This window comes from Mesoplodon bidens, assembly GCF_964165515.1.
Source record: "Mesoplodon bidens genome assembly, chromosome: 9".
Taxonomy (NCBI): domain Eukaryota; kingdom Metazoa; phylum Chordata; class Mammalia; order Artiodactyla; family Ziphiidae; genus Mesoplodon; species Mesoplodon bidens.
In genome coordinates this window covers 90,949,190-90,970,783 of record NC_138166.1, presented here as the reverse complement: position 1 = coordinate 90,970,783, position 21,594 = coordinate 90,949,190, and the positions used below count along the sequence as shown (strand labels likewise).

At 40.3% G+C, this 21,594-nt stretch overlaps 1 protein-coding gene across 2 annotated transcripts in view; it reads left to right on the top strand.

Moving 5' to 3' along the window:
* The first annotated feature begins 1,513 nt into the window (after nucleotides 1-1,513).
* Nucleotides 1,514-21,594, top strand: part of PTN (pleiotrophin) — a 98,373-nt gene continuing 78,292 nt past the window's right edge. The window contains exon 1 of one of the 2 annotated variants that reach the window (XM_081244531.1): nucleotides 1,514-1,773. The gene's annotated coding sequence lies outside the window, so the exon portion shown is untranslated. The remainder of the gene's footprint in view (nucleotides 1,774-21,594) is intronic. The other variant, XM_081244530.1, reaches the window with a different exon arrangement.

Sequence of the window (21,594 nt, the reverse complement as noted above, 5' to 3'; positions counted from 1 at the left end):
CTGTCATACAGAGTGAAGTAAGTCAGGAAGAGGAAAACAAATATGGTATACTATCGCTTATATGTGGAATCTAGAAAAATGGTACAGATGAACTTATTTGCAAAGCAGAAATAGAGACACAGATGTAGAGAACAAACTTATGGAAACCAAGCAGGGAGGGGGGTGGAATGAATTGGGAGATGGGGATTGACATGTATACACTACTATGTATAAAGTAGATAACTAATGAGAACCTACTGTATAGCACAGAGAACTCTGCTCAATGCTCTGTGGTGACATAAATGGGAAGGAAATCTAAAAAAGAGGGGGGTTATATCTATCTATCTATCTATCTATCTATCTATCTATCTATCTATATATCTAATTCACTTTGCTGTGCAGCAGAAACTAATGCAACATTGTAAAGCAACTATATATACTCCAATAAAAATTAATAAAAAAAGAGTTATATAAGACACTTAATAGATATTTATCAAACTGAATTAAAAGGATGTTACCTCAGAACTATAGGAAATGGAAGTATATTTTGCAACCACATTTGGGGTGGGCGCCATCAAATGATAAGCTGAAAGGAAGTAAAAGGAGCAAGACGATGAGCAGGAAAAAACGGGTGAGCGGAGGAGAACCTCAAAATTTCCTTTTTGAGAATGTTTGGGTAAATTTGTTTTATACTTAATCATGTTTGCGCAATACTTTCATCTATATCACAAATACTCATCTGTGTGTTACTTAAACAATCCTAGGTATATTACCTTAGCTTCTTTCCTCATTCGAAGAAAAATGTAATTCCAGAAAGACACGGAAGCCCAGCCTCTGAGTTTTACAAAACTCGGAGTTCGAGCTACGTTCGTTAATCCCCTAAATTCTTGGGTGTCAAAGGCATGTCACTAAATAGGTCACTAAATGTACCAAGGAAGCCAGAAAAGGAAAGAGCCCCCTAAATGAACGTGGCATTTCATTGGGAACTTTCAGACATCTGTCATTCTGTGACAAGCGCAAAAAAGTCCTTTGCACATGTGGTGACGCACAGGTGGGATGGGACTGACAGCTGAAGTGACAAGCTGCGCGGGGGGAGGGCGATAGGCGTGGGGGCAAATGAGAGCCTGGTCTTGAAGACTGCTTTTCCACCCTGAGTATCATTTAAAAAGAATCGCCCTGGGGCCCAAACTGTAGTTTAAGATGCCATCAACCGTCCATTTAAGATGCGCTACTTGATAAACTGAGGTACGCACCCACCTAAAGGAGAGGTCATGCACAAAGTTTGGGAAAGAGATATTGCATCTGTCTCTGCTAAAAACGAAACAGGGCTTCATCCTCTGGCCTCTGGGTTCAAATCCGCGTGCCGGCGCGGGTGGGGAGATACTGCCCCTGGTGAACCCTGCTTTTAATAAGTTTCCCAATGAGCTCTCGAGGGAAAGGCGCGCCCCCCCACCCTCGCCCAGCCCTCGCATTCTCCCTGCCAGCTCCTCTCCTCCCTCCCATTCTCCATTTCCCTTCCGTCCCCTCCCCGGCAGGGCGTGCTCCACTCCGAGGCAGGATCCGTCTGGTTCCCCGCCTTCCCGTCCGAAAATCCCGCCAAGGGAGCCGCAGAGCAGAGGAAAAGCCAAAGTGGGGAGAGGGGAAGAAAGAGACCAGTGAGCCACCGTGCGTGCCGGCGGCAGGGAGAGGCGCGGCCGCGAGCAGCAGTGACTCGGGTACCTGGACTCCGGGCAGAAAACCTCGCCCCGACCAACAAAGGCAGCCTGAGCGCACGCGGCACGTTTGCAACTCCGAGTAAGTGGAAGGGAATGCGCGGTTCCTCCGAGGGCTCTCCGATCGACTTCCCCTTCGTCCTCCGCCACTTTTCTGGGTGCCCGCGGATGACCGTGGTAGGAGTGGGAGAGGGGCTGCTGGTGTCTTTGCTGGTGCGGCTGCTTTCAAAACTGATTTGCTCCAGAGGCATATTTTGGGGACGTCTGGTCAGGATGGTCAGGGTGCCTATAGATGGGTGGAAGGAAAGAAGCTTTTGTGATGTTATGTGCGCATTTGGACTGTGTTCCTGCTTCCAGCGGAATGGAGAACATGCAGGGGCTTTGCTCTTTGTAAAACCTGAGTTAGTAGGTGTGACTGTGGCTGGGTAGAGAAGAGAGAGAAAGTCAGGCAGCCTGAGCAAGCGGGGCTCATTTTCCCATCCTTCCCCTGCCTCCTGGATTGCCCCAGGGCTTGCCAGCTGATGCGTCTTAGCTGGCATTTCTAGGTACCAAGTGGGGGCTTGTGCCTCCCAGCGCCAGCTGACCTTGCGGGTCCCTCGCAGAGCATCCGGGCACTCCTTGTCCTGCCTGCCAGCCCAGGAATGGTTCTAGAAATGGTTACGTCCAAAGTTTAAAAGACACACCTTGAATCCCATTTCTCATTAGAATAATTTTAAGAACTGCCCTGTACAGAGACACTTGAACTTTTTATTTCACCCACATAAAGCTCGGGTATATTAATTACCAATCTTCTAGATTCTTAGTTTCTGAGTTGATGTTTCTAATAAGTTAAAATATTTTAAAAGGGAGGAATGTATTCAACTCCTTCCCTTCTCTACTTAACACACAGAACATAATACTTGCTCCCTCTTCAACACACACACAGACACACAGACACACACACACACCTTTTTCTTTAACAGAACACGCAGGAACACCAGAACACACACTGAGTTTATCTACACTCCTGTTAACTCACCCCTACCTCTGGTAACAGCTGCTCTGTAAGTCTGGGGGATACACTGAAAAAGTAGGAGTGGCATGTGGTGGGGGGAGGTGATGGTTGGAGAGAATGAACAATTCGAGAGAAATCAAAGTTCCAGTCTTTTGGCATCTTTTGCTTTCATCTGGAGGGTTATTTAGGCATTTTGCTTTAACAACTTGAGAAAGGTGACCTACGGGTGTGTGTTGGAGGGAAGGGCCTGGGAGGAGGTCCAGGAACTATCAAGAGGAGATTTCGAACTAATGATATAACGAAGCCATTTCATGATCTCAGGCAAATGTGGAGTTGACGAAACAGCAAAGCCCTTTTTAGCCCCTTGATCATCTGGGGATGAACTGATATTTGAAATATTGAAAGGTAATGGGAGTGAAACAAAAGAGGTGTCTCCCAGCGTAGAAAATAAAGCTTCTATTTTCCATCTTTATTATGTTCCTTTTTAAGTAAATTATGCATTCTAAAGACGAAATCATTTAAAAAAATTTTATAGTTCAGTTAAATTCAAAGAAAATTGGATATTTTCTTTTTTCCTCCCTTTGGGAAATGAGTTATTTTAGAGTGGCAATATTTGTACTTTCTCATTTAAATTAGAGGATGGGCTTTTGAAAAATTATGTTGTGAAAAAAACCTCTAATACCATTATTTTGTGCTGTAAGAAACTTTGGTGCTTTTTATTCTCTGATCGTATTTTAAATCTGTAGAAGTTCATCTTTCCTCTCCTCCTGTTCCCAGCCCTCTTTTAGGACATTTTTTTTTTTTTTTATCATTTAGGGAAAGGCCTCTATAAGGAACACCCACCTGAAGCCATCCTTAATGCATTAGGTGCTGTGTTCCAGATGCTTGCTTGTCGGTAAAATGTATTATATTTACAAAGCTAGAGTGTGAGAGAAAAGAAACTACAGTTAATATGTGACTTTTTATTATCTGACTTTTCGATGCAGTATTATCTAGAATGAGGATGATAACATATATTTAAAATACTCATAGTACAATATATTATGTTTATAATACATTACTTTGTGGTTTCCTAGACCTCTTTTCATGGTATTGGGTATAATAAATTTACTGATTTATTGAAAAATTCCATGTACCTATTTAGTCTTCACATATAGCAACATGTGGCAGAACCCACATTTTTTAATGAACATTTTTGATGTTTTTACTCTAGAAAAGCTAGTGGCCTGGTTTGAATTTTCACAGAACCTGATTATTGGAAATAACTTGAGAGAAATAAGGTCCCCAAATAATTTAATCACTTTTATCAATAAAATCAATCTTAGAAATTAAGTATTTGGGGCTTAACTATTTTTTTCCTTTTGAAGATACTCTTGCTTTCTTATTTAAATGACATTCTCATGTGAATTCTGATCATATTCTTATTTGCCATGTGGTATTTTATTACTATTCAAAATTTTCTCAGGAGACTGAGTTTGGGTGGCTTGTTTGAAATGGTGTATGAGTTAATGGTGGGTTGAGGGCCAGTAGTTAGAATTCAGATTCTAAATTCCAGTTCTCCCAACACTTACACTTTTTAATATGGTGACATAGTGAATAGGATGGCTGTCCTTGACATCCCTCCTAAAGGTAATGCCCAAACTGAGACCTCCCAGGGTGATCAGGGAGCAAGCTGGTTTACACCTGCGTGCAGGTCAGTCCCGTTTAAAGAGATGCTCATCTTTAAGCATCAGGTGAGTCAGGCCTCCCAACAGCCCTTGTTTGGATGCTGAGTGGAGCTTCTCTAAGGGTGATGAATGTTGTCTCTTTTGGCTGCAGTTCTAATGAATAATCAGAGAACTTTTGTTTCCTTTTGACACAAAACCATGTCATTGCCCTGGGGTAAAATAACATTCAGATATGGAGCTTCTCTTTACAAGCTGAGCCGGCTTTTTTCCTTCCAGAGTCAATTGGCTTGAGTGGAATTTGGGCCACAGCCTCACTTTGGAAAGTTCTCCATTCTTGATGTTTATGGCCCATTCAATTTTCTATCCACTGGGCCATTTTTCCATGCACTTCTTGCCAGTCTTGTATGTGGAATAGTTTTCCACATGGCATAGATGTCATACGATCTTTCTAGATTGTCAAATATAACAAGCCTTTTGTTCCTCCCTATTTTAGTATTTGGTAAATGACAAGTTAAGATTTCTGTGGTTTAGAAGGATAATTATAATGTAACATATCAGAGGGCATTATGATTATGGTAATATTGCAGATTTGATTATGTAGATCACATTCACCACAAATCCCTATTTCTTCAAAGTAACAGGGAATACAGTGAATAGTTCATGCTTAAGATATTTTGAGAAATAATTTAATTTTTTCTACTGGGTTTTACTTCGGAGCCATTTCTTCATAGTAGGTTTAGATAAAGTGATATTTCAAATAAAAACATCATCATAATGAGTTTCCTAAAAGCAGAGTTCTTAGATTCTGAAACTTCATAGTTAGTGAAAAAAATCTATTGTTACATATTAATCTTGAATGAAGTAAGTCATAGTAACTGACACTTGGGCTCTTAATTCTAAGAATTGTGCTTATTAAAAACGAAAACATCATTGTAAGGCACAAATAGCATTCTGTATCTCTCACCTTTTATTCCCACTTCTTCCACTTTTTATACTGAGATATGAGATGACTGTCCTTCAATGAAATCACAGACATGGAGGGAACGATAGCCAGTCTTCTACCTTCAGCTGTGGAATTTAGGTGAAACTGAATGAGTCTGAGATTAACGGCGCCAAGGGAGGGTTTTCCCAGGCAAATCCTCCCTCTAGTGGTGCTCTATTTCTCCCCTCCACCCACCCTTCCGGCGACTTCAGTTCCTCCTTTCCCAGCAGCGCCAACACTGGAAAAGCACATCGTTTACCTCTTGGAATTACTCACTTTTACCACCAGCTCCACCCCACCCAGACCATGCACCCCTAGAAGGCAGGGACTCTCTCATTCCTCTCAGAACCCTAGCATATCTAGAGTGAGACCATTGAAATGCTCAATGAATATCTGATGAATGAGTGAAAAAATAAGTAAATGACTCTGAATACCATTTTCTCTGCTCTTCCTCACGTTCCAAGGACCTTGACTGCCTTCTATACTCAATCCCTCTATACATCACCTGGTACCAATTTCCTGTTTAAACCCAAGCACCCCATTCTCAACCTTGAACCTCTAGAAGAAGGCTCTCCTGTCTTTTCCTCTACCTCCTTAATTGCAAACATCATATAGGTCTGCCAGTTCTCTGGAGTGTCTTCCTAATCATATTCGACCTTGTTCATTTTAAGGCTCTCGACCTTGCATGGTCTCTGACTCACCTGCGTAAAGGAGAAGGAAACCTTACCTCTTCTTTAACAAACTGTGTTACTCAAAGCCTTAAGACTGAGCACTTGGGACATTATTTTCATCATAACTTCACTGTGCTTATAGGCCTTTGCTTTTCAGAACTAATAACATTTATTTTCTCATCATATTTTCATCACAATTCTACTTAGGTAGGCTGAACAGGATTTTTTTTTAATTGATAAGGATACAAATTTAAAGAGGTTAAGATGACCCCATTATTTAATACAAGAATCTTGATCATCTTAAAAGATCTTAAAATTCCTAGTTTGGATATTTTTTCCCCTCTATGGTATAATGCCGTATCTTCCTCTGACTAATTAATTTTCTTTCTCAGTTGCCTCTCATGTCAAACCTAAACTCCAGTGTATGTACAGTAAGCGGCCAAATCACCCAGCGTAGTGGTTTCCTTTCTTCGGTGTTTATCAGAATCACTGGAGTCATGTCTTAGCATACAGATGCCTGGAGCCCATTCCCAGAGATTCTGATTTAAGAGGTGGAGTCAAGGAAGATGGACATGTGACAGGGCACCTGGATGCAGGTGATGTATTAGAAACATTAGCTGTAAGGCTCCAATATTTGAGCTCTAAGTTTAAAGAAGTCAAGGTAAACCACAGCTACGCTTCTTACTAGCTGTGTGACCATTAGCAAATACCGTGGTCTTTCTTGCTTCAATTTCCTTATCCGTAAGACGACAGCACTAATACCTCCTAGGATTGACATGAATATTAATCTAGAAAACGAGTGTGAAGGACAGAACCCAGAGTCTGACTGCTCCGGAGTGTCTGATGAGGATAATGGAAATGCTGATTATGGGGATGCAGCCCTGCCCCCCGCCATGAAAGTCCACCCTTGCTTTCCCTCCCCCACTGCTCTATTTCTCATGTCCAGCTGGCATGAGAAAACAAACAGAAACCTAGCTGAGACCTTCTTCTTCTTGAAATGCTTCTGCCCTCTATACTCTCAGACTGTTCTCTCTAAATGCAGATCCAAAACCCCTTCTGAAAAGAAACACACGGAACATGTGATCGTGCTCCAGGCCCCAGGGAATTTGACATGTAAGGTCCCCAAATAAGACTGTTGACCTTGGCCTTTCCTATAGTGTCTAGGAGAGCATTTTGCCTACCGGGCACTCCCAAGCCAAGGTGCAGCCATCTCATTGCTGATGTTGGTGACATCCATAGCCATGTGCTCTGGCCCTGCTGCCATTATGGAGCCGTCAGCTCAGAGGAAAGAAGCGTTCAGGTTTGGATTCAGGAGCCTGCATTTTTCTCATCGCAGTTCTGCCGGATGCTGAGTATGTCCCTGTATCTCCTGGAACCTCAGGGTTTTCATCTGTAAGCTGGTGATGATGTTCATGATGATGGTGTTGATGACGATGGTGATGATAGATGCTTTGCCTGCCTCATGGGCTGGTGGTAAAGGTAGATCGTAACAATGCACTGTTTATAAACTGTAAACTGCTACACTAAACATAAGCTACTGTTAATAAAATCAGCGGAGCCAGTCCTGCCTGTCTCTTTCCCCAGCTCTGCTGCTTGTCATTATCATTTTCTCAGGACCCCTAGAGATTGCCTAAGATGCTGAAAGGTAAGTTTGACCAGATGAAGTGAGTAGGAGGAAAGATGTGTGACAGGTGTGAAGAAAAGGAAATCGGAGTCAGAGTGAAAAAAAAAGTGAGTAGACAATTCTAAAAAAGGTTAAACTAAAATGGTTATGAATTGTTTTACTAAATATTATGTTATAGGGCTTCCTAAGAGTTGTAAAGGATGCATACCAAAAATTTCAATCGGTTATTCTCACTAAATTTAGGTTTTTACAATTCATTAGCAGCACTTTGTTTACACTATAGCCGTGCTTCTCACACTTCAATGTGCGTGTCAGTCACCTAGAGATCTTGCTAAAATGCGATTCTGATTCAGTAGGTCTCTGGTGGACTCTCAGGGTCTGCCTTTCTAACAGGCTCCCTGGCGATAGCAGCTGCTGGCCTGGGGACCTCACTTTGAGTGACCAGTCACTAGTGTTTATTTCCATAAATTGGGAGAGCAGGCAAGAAATCAGAACTCTCTAATCATGAGATGCATAGCTTGAAACACACAACGAAGGTCACTGACAATAACGCTTCCTACTATGTGCAAAAGCTGATCACTCCTGTATCTTCATGTGCAAGTCATATTTACAATGTTGGATTATTTATAAAAGAAATTTGCAGTCACCATCCAAACTGCTATTGACTTGACTGAGCCCCTTAAGAATACAAGGCCCTCTGTCAGGTGTGATCTCAGGCCTCTTACCTGTGCTTCTTGTGGAGCCTTCCCCTGCGAGGGTGTAAGTGAGCCAAATACTGCCTTCGTAATAGTGTTTAGGAAACTTCATTCTTACGATGAGAAGGATGTAATGTAATACGCTTTCTGAATGCTAGAGTATTCTCTTAGTTAAGGTTTGAACATCCGTTTTTCCCTTGGATGTGCCCTTCCACACCATAAGGGAAGTAAAGCAGGGACCATCCATCTGTGTGGCTTCCTGGGAGATGCTGGGCTGCCTAAGGAAGGAGCCAAGGACTCTTGCCTCGGAGTTCAAATTCAATCAATAAGGAACATATCTCAGTAACAATCTTAGGTGACAGAGAAAGTCTCCACTCAGGATAAAACAAATGGAGACCATGTAAAACTTTAAAATAATGTTTTCATAATGGCCTTCCTTATTTGCTAATAATATGGCCTGTTCTAAACCTGCCCATGGGATTTTTGCTCCCCATAGCAGAGAATCATCGCTAAAGTTGTAACACATAGTGACCTTCATTTCCGAGCATTAGAACATCCGAAGGCTTCCACTGGGCATCTTCCAGTTGGCCAGATGGGGTGTCCATGTTAAGTCAGAAGTTGGATCTTAGGCTTAAAAAAATATCCTGCAGCTTTGGAGAATCTTATGCAAGGGCCAATTTAGTTCTTCAAAAAATATTTTCTATAGAATAACGTTGCCTTCTGGGTACAGTATATTTCTTTAGATATGGTCCAAGGTGATCAAATGAGGAAGCCTGAAGCTGCTATAGGAAAGAAAGCAGGGAGTTTATTACGTTATTTTAACTGGTGGAGGTACTTAAGTTTTGAAACAATAATATAAAGCCTTTCTTCTCATCCTCTTTTCTTGATTACAATATATAGTTAACTGTTAAATTCAATGCCTCTGGCAAAACGCAGAATCTTACATACAGCTCAATTCATTTCAAACTTGTGAAAAGTTTGATTAATTTTAATGATGTGAAAAACAATAGGGTTTTTTCATTATTATGTTTGTTATTAGGAAAACACAAATATATACCTGGAGAAACACATTATCTTTTCTCATTCTAGAAAAATGTCCATGCTACAAGATATTGAAATTTTTTAAGTTATGAAGAAGGAAAAAATTGACTTATAATCCTGCTCAAAATGGACACCACTGTTAACACTCTGATACACTTTTATAGTTTTTCTGATTTAACCTTTGAAAATAGTTGTACAAATAATTGTGTGTCCTGCTTTTTAGATCAACATAGTAATTGATGTATGCTATATGTTTATAGCTTTCACACATTAACATGTGCATTTGTTTCTGCTAAGTGGGCCAATTAAGATGGAAATTCAATTTATTTAGCTTGACATGGGTAAATTTGAATCATTAAGAAAAGCTTAGTAAATTAATCTGATGGACTCTCATTAAAAAGTTGGAAATAGAAAAATGCAAACAAACAAACATAATCCCATGAAGCAAACAAAAAATATCCCAGCAAAGGATGCGCTGTTTAGATGGAACAGATAATCTTGTGGACCTTAGTGTGTACAAATTAAAGGTCAAGCTGAGTAAACATTATCTTCCATTCTTAACCTTGAGGACCCTTCCAGATGCATATCCAGGGGTAAAAGTCTCCCCAGGGAAGCCACAGCTGCCTGATCCCACCCAGGTCCAATCTCACCCCCTTAGCAGGTCCCAGGAACCTGGGGAACTTCTGAGGTGCTCTGGGCTAAGAAGAGAGGGCCTAATGAAACCTGCAGGGGCAGCAAACCTCTTTGATGCACGTCACTCCAGGGCTTGGCACCCTTTGGGGAATTATTTATTTGCTCTATTATTATTTGGAATGAATAGTGTACAGATTGGCTCTAGTTTAAAGTGAGTCAGATCAAATTTGGGTTTGTCAACCGCACTCTTGTTTGTAGAGGAGGGGTGGAAGGCTTTTACTGTCCATGCCAGTATTGGGATTCCCACCAACTGGAGCCTGAAATGATTTCTAGCCTTTTAAAACAGTGGTTTGAGTCTGATGGTTAGGGATCACAGAGTTTGCCCTCTGATATATGATATCTGGGGATTTGAAGATGCACTTCAAGGCTGTCATAAATGAATGTGGTTTGGAGAAACAGATCAAAAGCAATTTAGCAGGAATAAGTGGGTAGAGGTGGATTTCTACCAACTTCTCTCTAACTAGATCCACATTTCCTAAAAGCAAGCTAACTGTGGGTTTCCAAAATCTCATCCAGTGATGTTCTCTTGCAAGAGGTTAAAATGAGAGCAGTTAACTTCAAAGGCAGCAGAACCAAGAAGACAAAAGAAAGAGAAGTGGACTTGAACTGAGACCTTAGGGAAAACATCCAAAAATCTGATAGACAGAAGCCAAGCATGAGCTTGGGGAGAGGAGCTTCAGACCTCAGAGAAAACTCTACTAGATAGCGCTGAGGTTTCCTCCACTCCGGATGAACGGCTCGGCAACTCTCTTTGGGCCCTTTTGGCCCATCCGGCTCTGGTGGGGTTCGTTAGGAGATTTCTCTCCGGTGGATTTGTGTTGTTTGCTTTCTAAATCTCTTAAGCTCTACATGCCTCTTAGTATAAAAATGCCAAGAAGTCATTCCAGGACAGGAACCAGCCTGTCCCCTCCTCGTTCCTCGCAGAGGAAGTATTTGAAGGCAAAACAGAATCAGTTGTTCTAGTGAAGAGTTGCTGCCTCAAATAGGACTTGAGCAATCTTGGATGCAGGGCCATGACTTAGACAACCTGGTCACTGGAGTCAACTCATCCATAAAGTTTACACTCTCCACCCCATTGTTTCCATTCATATCTCCCCCACTCTTGCGGGGGGATCATGAAAGGAGACCAAGGAAAAGACCCAGAGGCTCCCTTTCATGGGCACAATAGGATCCCTCCAGGCCCAGGGCTTAGCTACACACACACTAGTTAGCTTCCTGGGTTAGTTTTCTACCCTGACTTCCATTTGCCGCCTCTAATGTGTAACATTAAATATCTTGTTGAAATCAGAAAAAAGTTTAGACTTGGGCATTTCTATTAAAAATTGTTTAATTTTATTTTGAAGAACAAATATTATTTCCTTGCCTCCTTCCCATCTCAAATTGACCCCTTTCCTTGTCTAGCTTCCAAGTCCATACCAAGGTATAGCCAGATTTATCATCATCTATTGGAACTTGAGCAACTATTGAAAATAAGTACAGAACAGAGGAAGGTGTGACCACTCTTCTTAAGGTGATTTTAATGTTTCTTTGGTGAGGAAGATCAGCCTAAGTATTAGGGGCTGTTTTCCTCAAAAGGGAATAGATTTCACTACTCATCTAATGCGACATGGGATTGCTTATCTCTATTCTTGGTGGAATTTAAGCAAAATCACACATTGTCCCTTGAGAATCTTCAAATATTTGTATCTACTGTGACTCCTAATGCTGCAGTGAGATTGGAGTTCCTGTGGGGAGGCCAGGAACCTCTGAATTGGAAGAGGTGAGAAATGTGACAGTTGAGTGTAGAACAGTTAGTAAAGTTTTAAGGAGCAAGTAAAAAAATTCTCTCCCAGAAGGTGGAAATGGAGAAACTATGGGACTGTGGCTTATCTGATAAATTTGACTTTTACTGAAATGAGGATGTGGACATACCCAATGAGGAGTGCCATGTGCAATTGAGGGACATTTAAGGTACATCCTAGAAAGGATAAGACATGGAAATATTGACTGGTGTTTCCTGAAGTAAATCTGCAGATCTTATAATAGATTCCTCAAGATAGCATCTAACTGATTTTATTTCCATTTGTAGGTCTCCATATGAAGATGCTTCAATTATTAAATCATTTGGGGTTGTCTCCCCTTTGTATTTAAAGGAAGTCACTATATTGATTCTGAGTTTCAGTGGTCCTGCATCTTCTCACTGAACCTCTCTGTTCTATACTGTACTGCTAGACAGTTGTTTCTAGTTCTTTCACGTTACCACTACCCAAATAACAAATGGCACATAGTAGGTACTCAGTTCATGTTTATCATTGCATAGAATTAAGATAACCTTTCACCTAGTTCCTACTTAATTTCCCCTCTCTCCTGCAATCTCCACCAACCCTGGCAAGATTTAACATTAACTGGCTGCCCTAACCAAAAACTGTGATGTGAGCAATCGTTTTCTTTGGCATCTCTAGCTTTTCTGCTCCGTCTTTCAAACTCAGGGATGTTTCCATTATCAATGTGCAGGCACCCAGAGTCCCAGCTCCTGCTGTTGTATGAAGACATCTTGATCCAGGCTTCATGCTGGCCGTGGGCATCCCTAGTTTCCCTGATGTGCTCTGGGGACACATGGCAGTATGTCAAAGTTCAGAAGCTACCAGTGCCTCTAAGGCTGTGTTCCTAGGAACTGCCAGGGCCAGGGAGGAGCCGTCATCCTCTATCACTAGCTACTTCTGGAAGCTGAAGACCTTGCTTTCTTTTCTTAGCATTTCCCTCCTTTTTCCTTTCTGAGCACAATTCCCCAACATTACTAACAATGGCAACCGAGTCTCTGAATGGTTAAGTAACTTGTCCAAGGTCACGAGGTAGTAAGAGGTAGAACTGAGATTGTAGATCAAATATATCTAACCACAAAGCTCCTAAATCACACTCTTCCACGGCCACCCCACTGGCCTATGACAAGGGCCCAGTGAGCATCTGAAGATATTTTGGTCCAATCCCTTCCTTCTTCCTCTTTCCTGTGTCCAGGAATATGCTCTCATGCTATGTATTTTATTTCTACCTCACTATGATCTAGAGAATACACTCTCTTGGACAAAGAATCCTGTTGTCAGACCAGATCTTTTTGACTGCATATTAGTGCATATTGTTTTATTTTCCATTGCTTTCTCAAGCATCGGTTTGCCTGACCTGGTGGTTCGACTGGCTCGTGCTGAGGAAGGGGAGGTGGGGAGTGAAGACAAGAGGATGTCTGGGCAATGCTCTGTCTGTTCCTCCAGGCTGCTATCACCTGACCAAATTGTTTGTTGGATTGCTGTGTTCCAGCCCCAGGGGAGGCCACAATGCCTTGTTTGTTTGTGTATGAGAGTCTCTGGCTTTGATTAGCAGCTAGCTTCAGTGCAGCTGAACATACAATAGGGACCAAAGGATGGGAAAAAAATCCTGCTACAGTTTCCCATTGGAAAGCATTCACTGTCAAGCTTGGATATCCAACAGTGGGGCACAGATGGATAGAGGCTGGGAAAGGTTAGGTGATGGATTCTCCATGCCCTGCAGCCTGTTGTGTGTGATGAAGTCGCTCCTTTACGTGAAGTATTGAGCCTGTTTACGATTAAGGTTTGAGAGTGGTATTGATGTGGTTTGACGGGGCAAAGCCTGGAAGGCTGAAAAGCATGAAGAAGCCCTTGACAAGGGCAAGGGTAAAAACAGTGAAAAAGATGCACCTATCTTAAAGGGCTAGTCACACAGTTTAAAAAATGCCATTACTTTGGCTGCATGGAAGAGGTAAAAATAACTATAATTCTATCAACGAAGGAGGAAAGTAGCAAGTTTGTATATCAAAACATAGGCAAAGTTAGTGATTTCATAACGTAGACACACTGATAATAGATAATTTATTTCTTCTCATTAAATTAAATATGATATCTAGGGTACGCACCCCCATCTGCTGGTAGCTGAATAATAAGATGTCTGCCTAAAGGAAAGACTCCTCATACATCCTTAGAGGAGTGCGTTAAGTTATCAAGAATTTTTCATCAATAGAATATTTGTCTGGAACACTGTGCATGTTACAAAAAGCCACCATCCATTATCCTAGCTTGTAGGTACCTTATTTCGGTCCTCATAAGGGGGACAAAGCAGGCTTATAGTTAGAAAACCATACAATGATTAAATGGTAAACGAGTGGTTATCAAATTGTCTAGAAGAAGAAGGTATTCCAATCTGGAGTGGAAAGGGAGGCTGCATGAAGGGGGTAGGGTTTTCAAAGACAGAGTGGTATTGTCTATGGCAAGAAGGCACGGGGGAGGCATTGTAGGTGAGGGATGGAGAAAGAGGAATGCCAAAGAGATGATAAAAAGCAAGATACCGGGGGACAGAGAGCAGAAGGGCCTGATTTGTGCAGACAGTGGGTGGCCAAGGAGTGAAAGTTAGGATTAGAAAAAAGTTTTGGGTAACAATAGCAAGACCCTTGAAGGGCAAGCTGATCTGCTCGGATTCTATCCTGATAGATAGTAAGGCATCACTGAAGGTTCTCCACAAGCAAGGAAGGAAAAAACAAAACTTTGCTAGAGTATAAGAAAGATTATTTTCAGAGAAGTAACATATTAGAGGTGGAGAGAATCCGTTAGGTTTTAAAAAGTAATCCTCTGTGTACCACCCCTCCCCCAAGCCCTTGATCTTTCCAAATTCTGGAAATCCTGTTCACGCTTCAGTGCTTTGCTTAAATACCATCTCCTCCATGAAAATTGTCTTCATTCCTCTAGTTAAAAATGAATACTTATTCCTTATTCTGTTTCACAACTTTCTATGATTTTTCTTTCATAGTTTTTATCCATTCATTCATTCATTCATTCAAAAATATGCAATGAGCACAGTCTACTGGGCTCTATGTTAAGTACTAGGAATGCAGAGATGAATACAACACAGTCTCTGTCTTTAAAGCGCACAGTCTAGTTGGGGGCCAGGCACATCAACAGCAAATGGATGCAATATCAGTGCAATGATCTAGATAGGCACTTTTGAAAGCCCATAAGAGAGACACCTAATTCAGCTGGGGGTGGATTCAGGGCAGGCTTCCAGGAAGAAGTGTCTCCTGACTTGTGTTTAAAGACTGAAAAAGATAAGGGAGAGTGGGAGTTCTTGGTAGAGACAAGAGTGTGAATCCTGACTTCATTCTTATCATATAGCGGTTATTTTAAATCACTGTCTCTCCCCTACTTAACTAGCCCAATGCTTTGCATGATACCAAATGTCTGAAAGAATGAATAAATGAATGGATGGATGGATTTCTGATGCCTTGACATAAGTAGGTACTTAGGAGGAATTCTTTCTGGAGACACTACAAAGGAAAATAAAAGCTATCTGACATTAGGATGGAAGTCTAGATGTTAGGATGGAAGGTAGGGGCATGAAAGGGTAGTGAAAAATGAGATGTTGATCAATTTGAAAGAATTCCAGTGCCACTGATGGAAGAAATCTAGAGAAAAGAGCTGATATGGGGGGAAGAGGGGAGTGTTCTGGGCTAGAAGGAATTGTGGAGAGACTGGATTATCCTCAGAACGCAGTGTGAGCCGGACTCAGGCTTCTCAGGTCTCTGACCTTCATGGGCACCTTCAACGTCTAGGAGACCTTTTCATGAGAAGGAGCCTCAGGCATGTGGTGGTTGGTGGTGACCAGGCTCCCATCTAACTCAAATCCCCGAGCTCAGTACTATACCTTCCTCCTCAAGAGATCTTGCGACATACTTTTGCTAGAATGAGGCAAGGCTGTGTTAACAGTTTTCTGGGGAATATATGTTATTACTTTGCTCCTTAATTTAAGGTTTCCTTGGATGCATCAGCTTTCAGGAAAACTCTGTAATGAGGTCTAGGCATTTCACATGCACATGGAATGTTTTGAAGCCACACCTTCCAAAAGAGATCAGTTGGCCTGTGAGTTGCTTTCTGTACTTTGTTTACATTTTAGATGTGGGCTGATCACCACACTGAGATGCCCGCACTTCCCTTGAAACTGCTGATTTTGCTTTGCTCAAAGGAATGATCTTCTGCCAGCATGTACAGACTCATTACTTCTGCAGCCAGTGGAAAAAGTAGTTACTCATGACAACACCAGAGTGACCGTGGAAGCCAGATTGTTATGGCTCAACGAATATTGATTAAAATATGTGGAGAAAAACAAGTGATGGGCCCTCAAAGGGAGAAAGTGTCTTATGTTCAACACTCTGCGGGAAGGCAGACTCTTTCTCCCTCTCTGATATTTTCTTTCTCCAGTTCCAGGATCTTCCTTCATAGTGAGGGCAGAGTTGAGGTAAATGGATCATTTTCATTTTCCTTCCTTAAAAATTATTCTTTCAGCTTTGCTAAAAGAAAAGAAAGCTTGGGAAGTCAAAACTGTCTGGTTTCCAATCCCCAGTTCATTGGAGAGTCAGAAGAGGCAGGAAATGTCTTGGGGACAGAGATTAGACAAGATGTTTTCTAAGAAAACCATTGAGCCTAGGATATATTATATTTTTTATTGTTCCAGATTAGGATTTAGTCTCCAAGTCCTGTTCCAGGTAATTTGGGGCCTGTGAAGGGTGATGTCTTGTGATTTTACAGAGGTTTTACCTCTTCTGGTTCCTTTGACCAATAAGTAAGCTTCTGCCAGGATGAGCCTATTGTAATACAATTCAGAATCTTTTTTCTGCAGATTCTCCACTTGATATTAAAAAAAATCATATCCTGTTTAGGCTTCTCTATAATGAAGCTAACAACTAACACCCATGTAATATTTTTCCCTTCACAAATTGCCTTCATATATTTTATCTCATTTAATCCTCAGAACAATTGTATGAGATCAGTTTTAATAATTTTACCTCTATACAGATGAGGAAAAGGAAGCTTCTAGAATGGAGGAGGCTTGACCAAGGTTTCTCCAAGAAGGTGCCTCATCTACCTCATAGGATAGTTTGGGGAGTTTTCATAGTCTGTAAAAGTATTTTGTAAAATTAATTCCAAAAAAAGTTGGCATTCTGTTCTCTCCTGTGTATAGATTCTGTGCTTTAAAACATTGGCTTACACAATTCTAAAGCAGTTTCTTAAAGAACAGTTCACATGCATTTGGATCTCATGGGGTTGCATCCTCCATTTGAAATCAGAACCTTAATTAATCAGAATATTTATTTTTAACCAGGCCATTTCATATGCAGCAAAGTTTGAGAAACTCTTTGTGTGTGTGTGTGTGTGTGTGTGTGTGTGTGTGTCATAGTTTCACCTTATAGCTATTGAGAATAGGGTCTCTTATGGTGCTAGCTATCTTCCAGAAAGTATTGGTTATAGATTCTAGGTTTTAGACCAGACTCTAAGTCTGGTTAATTTTGTATTTGAATTAAATAATTTGAATTTTGCAGGCTTCCACTTCCTTAATTGTAAAACTAGAAGCCTAAAATAAAGGATGTCTAAGATACCCAAAGCACTTTGATTTAGCTTCTGTGCTCTTGCCAGATTTCAGTCTCCCGATTCTTTTCTTTCTCTTCATGATTCTGAATGTGCTTAAGTCAGTGGTTCTTAAAATGTGGTTCCTGATCTGCAGCATCACTTTCACCTAGGAACTCATTAGAAAGGCAGATGTCCAGGTACCACTCCAAACCTATTAAATCAGAAACTCTGAGGGTGGGGTCAGCAATCTGTGTTTTAATAATCCATCTAGGTGATTCTAACACATGATGAAGTCTGAAAACCACTGATTTATGCATTTCTGATCCTGGCTAATACATGCAAATATGTAGTAGTACAATTACAACATCTTGTTTTCTTTGACCTACGCAATAACCAAAAATCTACAGCTCTCTATTCCTCAGGGAAAGGCAATAAGGAAAGTATGATCCCTCTGTTTTTAATACATGACTTCTGAGGGTAAAAACCCGATTTTGCACGGTTCTAAAGTAGCTTCTCTCATACATAGAGATAGAAGTCATATGAAAGTTTGGGAGAGCAATGGTACTTTCAATTACAGGCAGTTTTTGCTTTGCATGGTTCCAATGTGCATGAATTTTTGTTACTACGGTTTAGTTAATTAGCACCTCTTCCCCAGCAGCATGGTCCAAATTTGAGTATATTAACTATAAATAATTGCATAAAGTACAAATTAGACTGCTAGCTCCTCAGTCCACAAATCACTCCATAATTAACAGATTTGCTTTCTAATCAGTGACCAGTCACATCACTTCCTTCATCCTTTGCCCATCATTGGTCCCTCTGCATCTGTTATTCACTTTATGCACAGACAGTGAAGCATGGAGTATTGTTGCCTCGTTGTCTCCCAGTATAAACCCAATGACATTTTTCAAAAACAGACAATTTAAAGAAGAAATTGGCCAACAGAAATGAATGTGCAGGCAAGAAATGAGAGGTGATTTAACACTGGAAGTGAAATTCAAATGAAACATAAATGGAGTTAGCAAAGAAATACCTGTAGGTGGGAACGTTGACACTGCTGCCAGTTGAGAGGCTCTGCATTACGCATCCTAAGACACTTAGTGGAGCCACGCTTGTCTGTATAAATGAGGAAGGCAGAGAAAACAAAGAGGATGAACATGTCCCAAAGGGACTGATGCTGGCAAGAAACTCACTTTAATGGAATTCTCAAGTATATTTTAAGATGTTGAAAGCATGAAGAATAAAACGTCGGAGGCCAATCCAGACCTAGAAAGGCATATGACAATTGGCCAAGGCATAGAAAAGATGCTCAGTCTGTATTGTAATTTACACAGTGAGAAAAAGAAAGCAAGCTGTTCAAAGTAGTCTTGATCAGTATTTTACCAAAAAAATGAAACACTTTAAATCTTAACATTTCTAATGTTGTAAGTTACCGTATACTAAATAAGTATGAGCTTTGCTATATTTCTTTATTTCCCTATACATTTACCTCTGATAGTAAGATTTTTTAATGATTTGGCAAAAGATTTTTGAAGCTCAAGAAACAATCATAATTATTCCCAATGATTATTAAGGTTGCTTTCCATGGTTTCACTTTATGTGACCATTTTTATTGTCTCACACTTCTGTGTAAAGCAGTGACTGCCTGTATATATCTGTCTATATATCACTTCTGAGAAATAATGATATGAGATTATATATTTTGTATTTTTAAAATAGAGTATATATGAAAACATCTACCCATTTATTCACTCATCAAATATTTATAGGATGCCCACATACTATACTATACGGCAACACAAGGGTGAAAATGTAGAGGGTACATGCTTTTATTCTTGATGAATGAAGACCCAAATAAGTAGACACAATTTCAGTTAATGGTAAGTTATGAGGAAAATAAAACAGGGTAGTTAGATGGAGAATGATTGTGCTTGTCAAGGGAAGGAGGGATGGTTTAGGGAGGAGAGTATCAGGAAAGGCCTACTGAGTTTCCACCGAATTCTTTTCTGTTCCTGGGCAGGGATAAAAACAACTGTTAAAATGTTATCTCATACAATTTCAATAACTAAGTCTAAAGTTCTTATTCTGTAACTTGAAGTACAATATATTTATGAAAATTAAACAGTTATTAATGTTAAACATACTGTTTTACTTACACGTATGGTCTGTTTTTAAAAAAAACAAATAAAAACTCTAATAATAAATTTATGAATAGAACCTTAACTCAAGACTTAAGCATTAAACAATATTTTATGTTTACTGATTACATGTATTTAAATCTGGGATCATATGTTTGAATTCCAAAGGCTGTGGCTGTATCTCAACTGAGAAATGAATATTAAATAGGGTTTAGACAAGGAGAGGGAACCATATGCTAATGTTCATTTAAAAAGTTGCTCAAGCTTTAGTAAATACCTAGCAAAAATACTATTGCTATAGAGAAATTACAAATCCACATGTAAAACATTTTTTATCATCCATCATGTAAGAACTTGGCATCAGTGATAAGCACTATTAATGACAAGAGAAATACTGCCATTACTGCCATAGGAATTTTGTAGTTCGCACATGGGCATAAACAAAGACATGGGGTTATCTTTTTAGGTGGTGAAATATGAAACTGTGAATATATAGTCATTTCATTCTTATTCATATATTCATAATATATGAATAGGAATAAAATATATATGTGTATATATACATGTATATGTGTATATATATGCATATATATATATATGGAGAGAGAGAGAGAGAATAGTTTAAAAACTATTTTAAAGCCAAACAACTTCAAGCCAAATTTGGTTTAAAGGATTATCTTCTTGCCAAGCAAACATTTCTTTGATTCTTAGTCAAGCTGTGGGCAGGTAGAAGGCTGCCCGAAGCCAGTTTGATACGTGGTATTAACCTTAGAGTTTGGTGGACGTGGGCTTCTGTGCTAGTTTTGCTGCGGGTGTGTTATAATTCAGCACCGCCTGGAGCATGAAAACAATATTGGCAACAGCAGGGGAGGCCTGCCAGCTGTTGGGTCATTTCCTTAACTGTCCATTAGCTTGGATGCTCTGAATGGGACACCTGTGGACACAAAGCACATTGTTGAATGCTCATTACAGAGCCACAGCGCATACAGTTCACCTCAGAGCTGACTTTGAGTCTGCAGAAAATCAAGCCAGAAGTTCTAACACAGAGGGTTCCCCCAATCCCAGCTTGCTCTGCGAGATGAATAACCATCACACTCAGACCTCTAAAGAGGAATAACAAGGTCTCCTGTGGGGTAGGTTGACAATGAGCTGCAGGGCCCCAGAGAGGCCAGAGTGCTGGTTTGTGTAAGGCTACTGCTGTTAGGAATGAAATTCAATTGACAAGCTAATGTCAGAAAATCAAGAGAAAATGGATGATGCAAACTTGGGGAAAACCCCACGATGTTATAAAAGTTTACTTACTTTTCTCTATTCAGTGTCCAGCGTCATATTTTTTTTTTCTACAGTACTCCTGATTCCTGTTTTAGCTCTCTTTCTCCTATCTAAACACATTCCAGAAGTTTTTTCCTTTTTTAAAAAATCTCTCCCAGCCATAGCTTTAAGTTGTATATGGAGTAAAAGTGTTCATAATCTTATAATAAATATATATTTATTAATGCAAGGGCCAGATATTAAACTCTAAGAGGAAAACAGCAGAACAGAATAGTTAGAAAATACAGTTTGCATTTTAAATTGGACACTAAAATTTTCTGCTTTAAAAAGAGATTTTAGACCCCACGTATGGCTTTTATTTTTTCTATCAGGTGAGTGAGGAGTGAGTTTGAGCATGGGAAAGGGCTGTGTGTGAGTGTGTGGGTGAATTATGATGAAAGGTGAATAGGAAAAGAAATAACAAGACTATCTTATTCACCCATGGCATAAAATAATAATAATTAATAATAATAAAATAAAATTGAGGATGCTCAGTGGTTGTCATTTAGATATGAATGCATGTGTTTGTATTTTCCAAGCACATGTCGAGCATATGTATACATGTGTGCAAGGGAATTTCAGAGCTGGAAAAAGGGAGGGATTTGTTTTCTGCCTTTTAGAATGTCATGGGAACTCCTCCATGTGGATTCTTAATTAGTGGACTATGTATCCGGGGGGTATCAAAGAGGGCAGTAGTATTGAGTA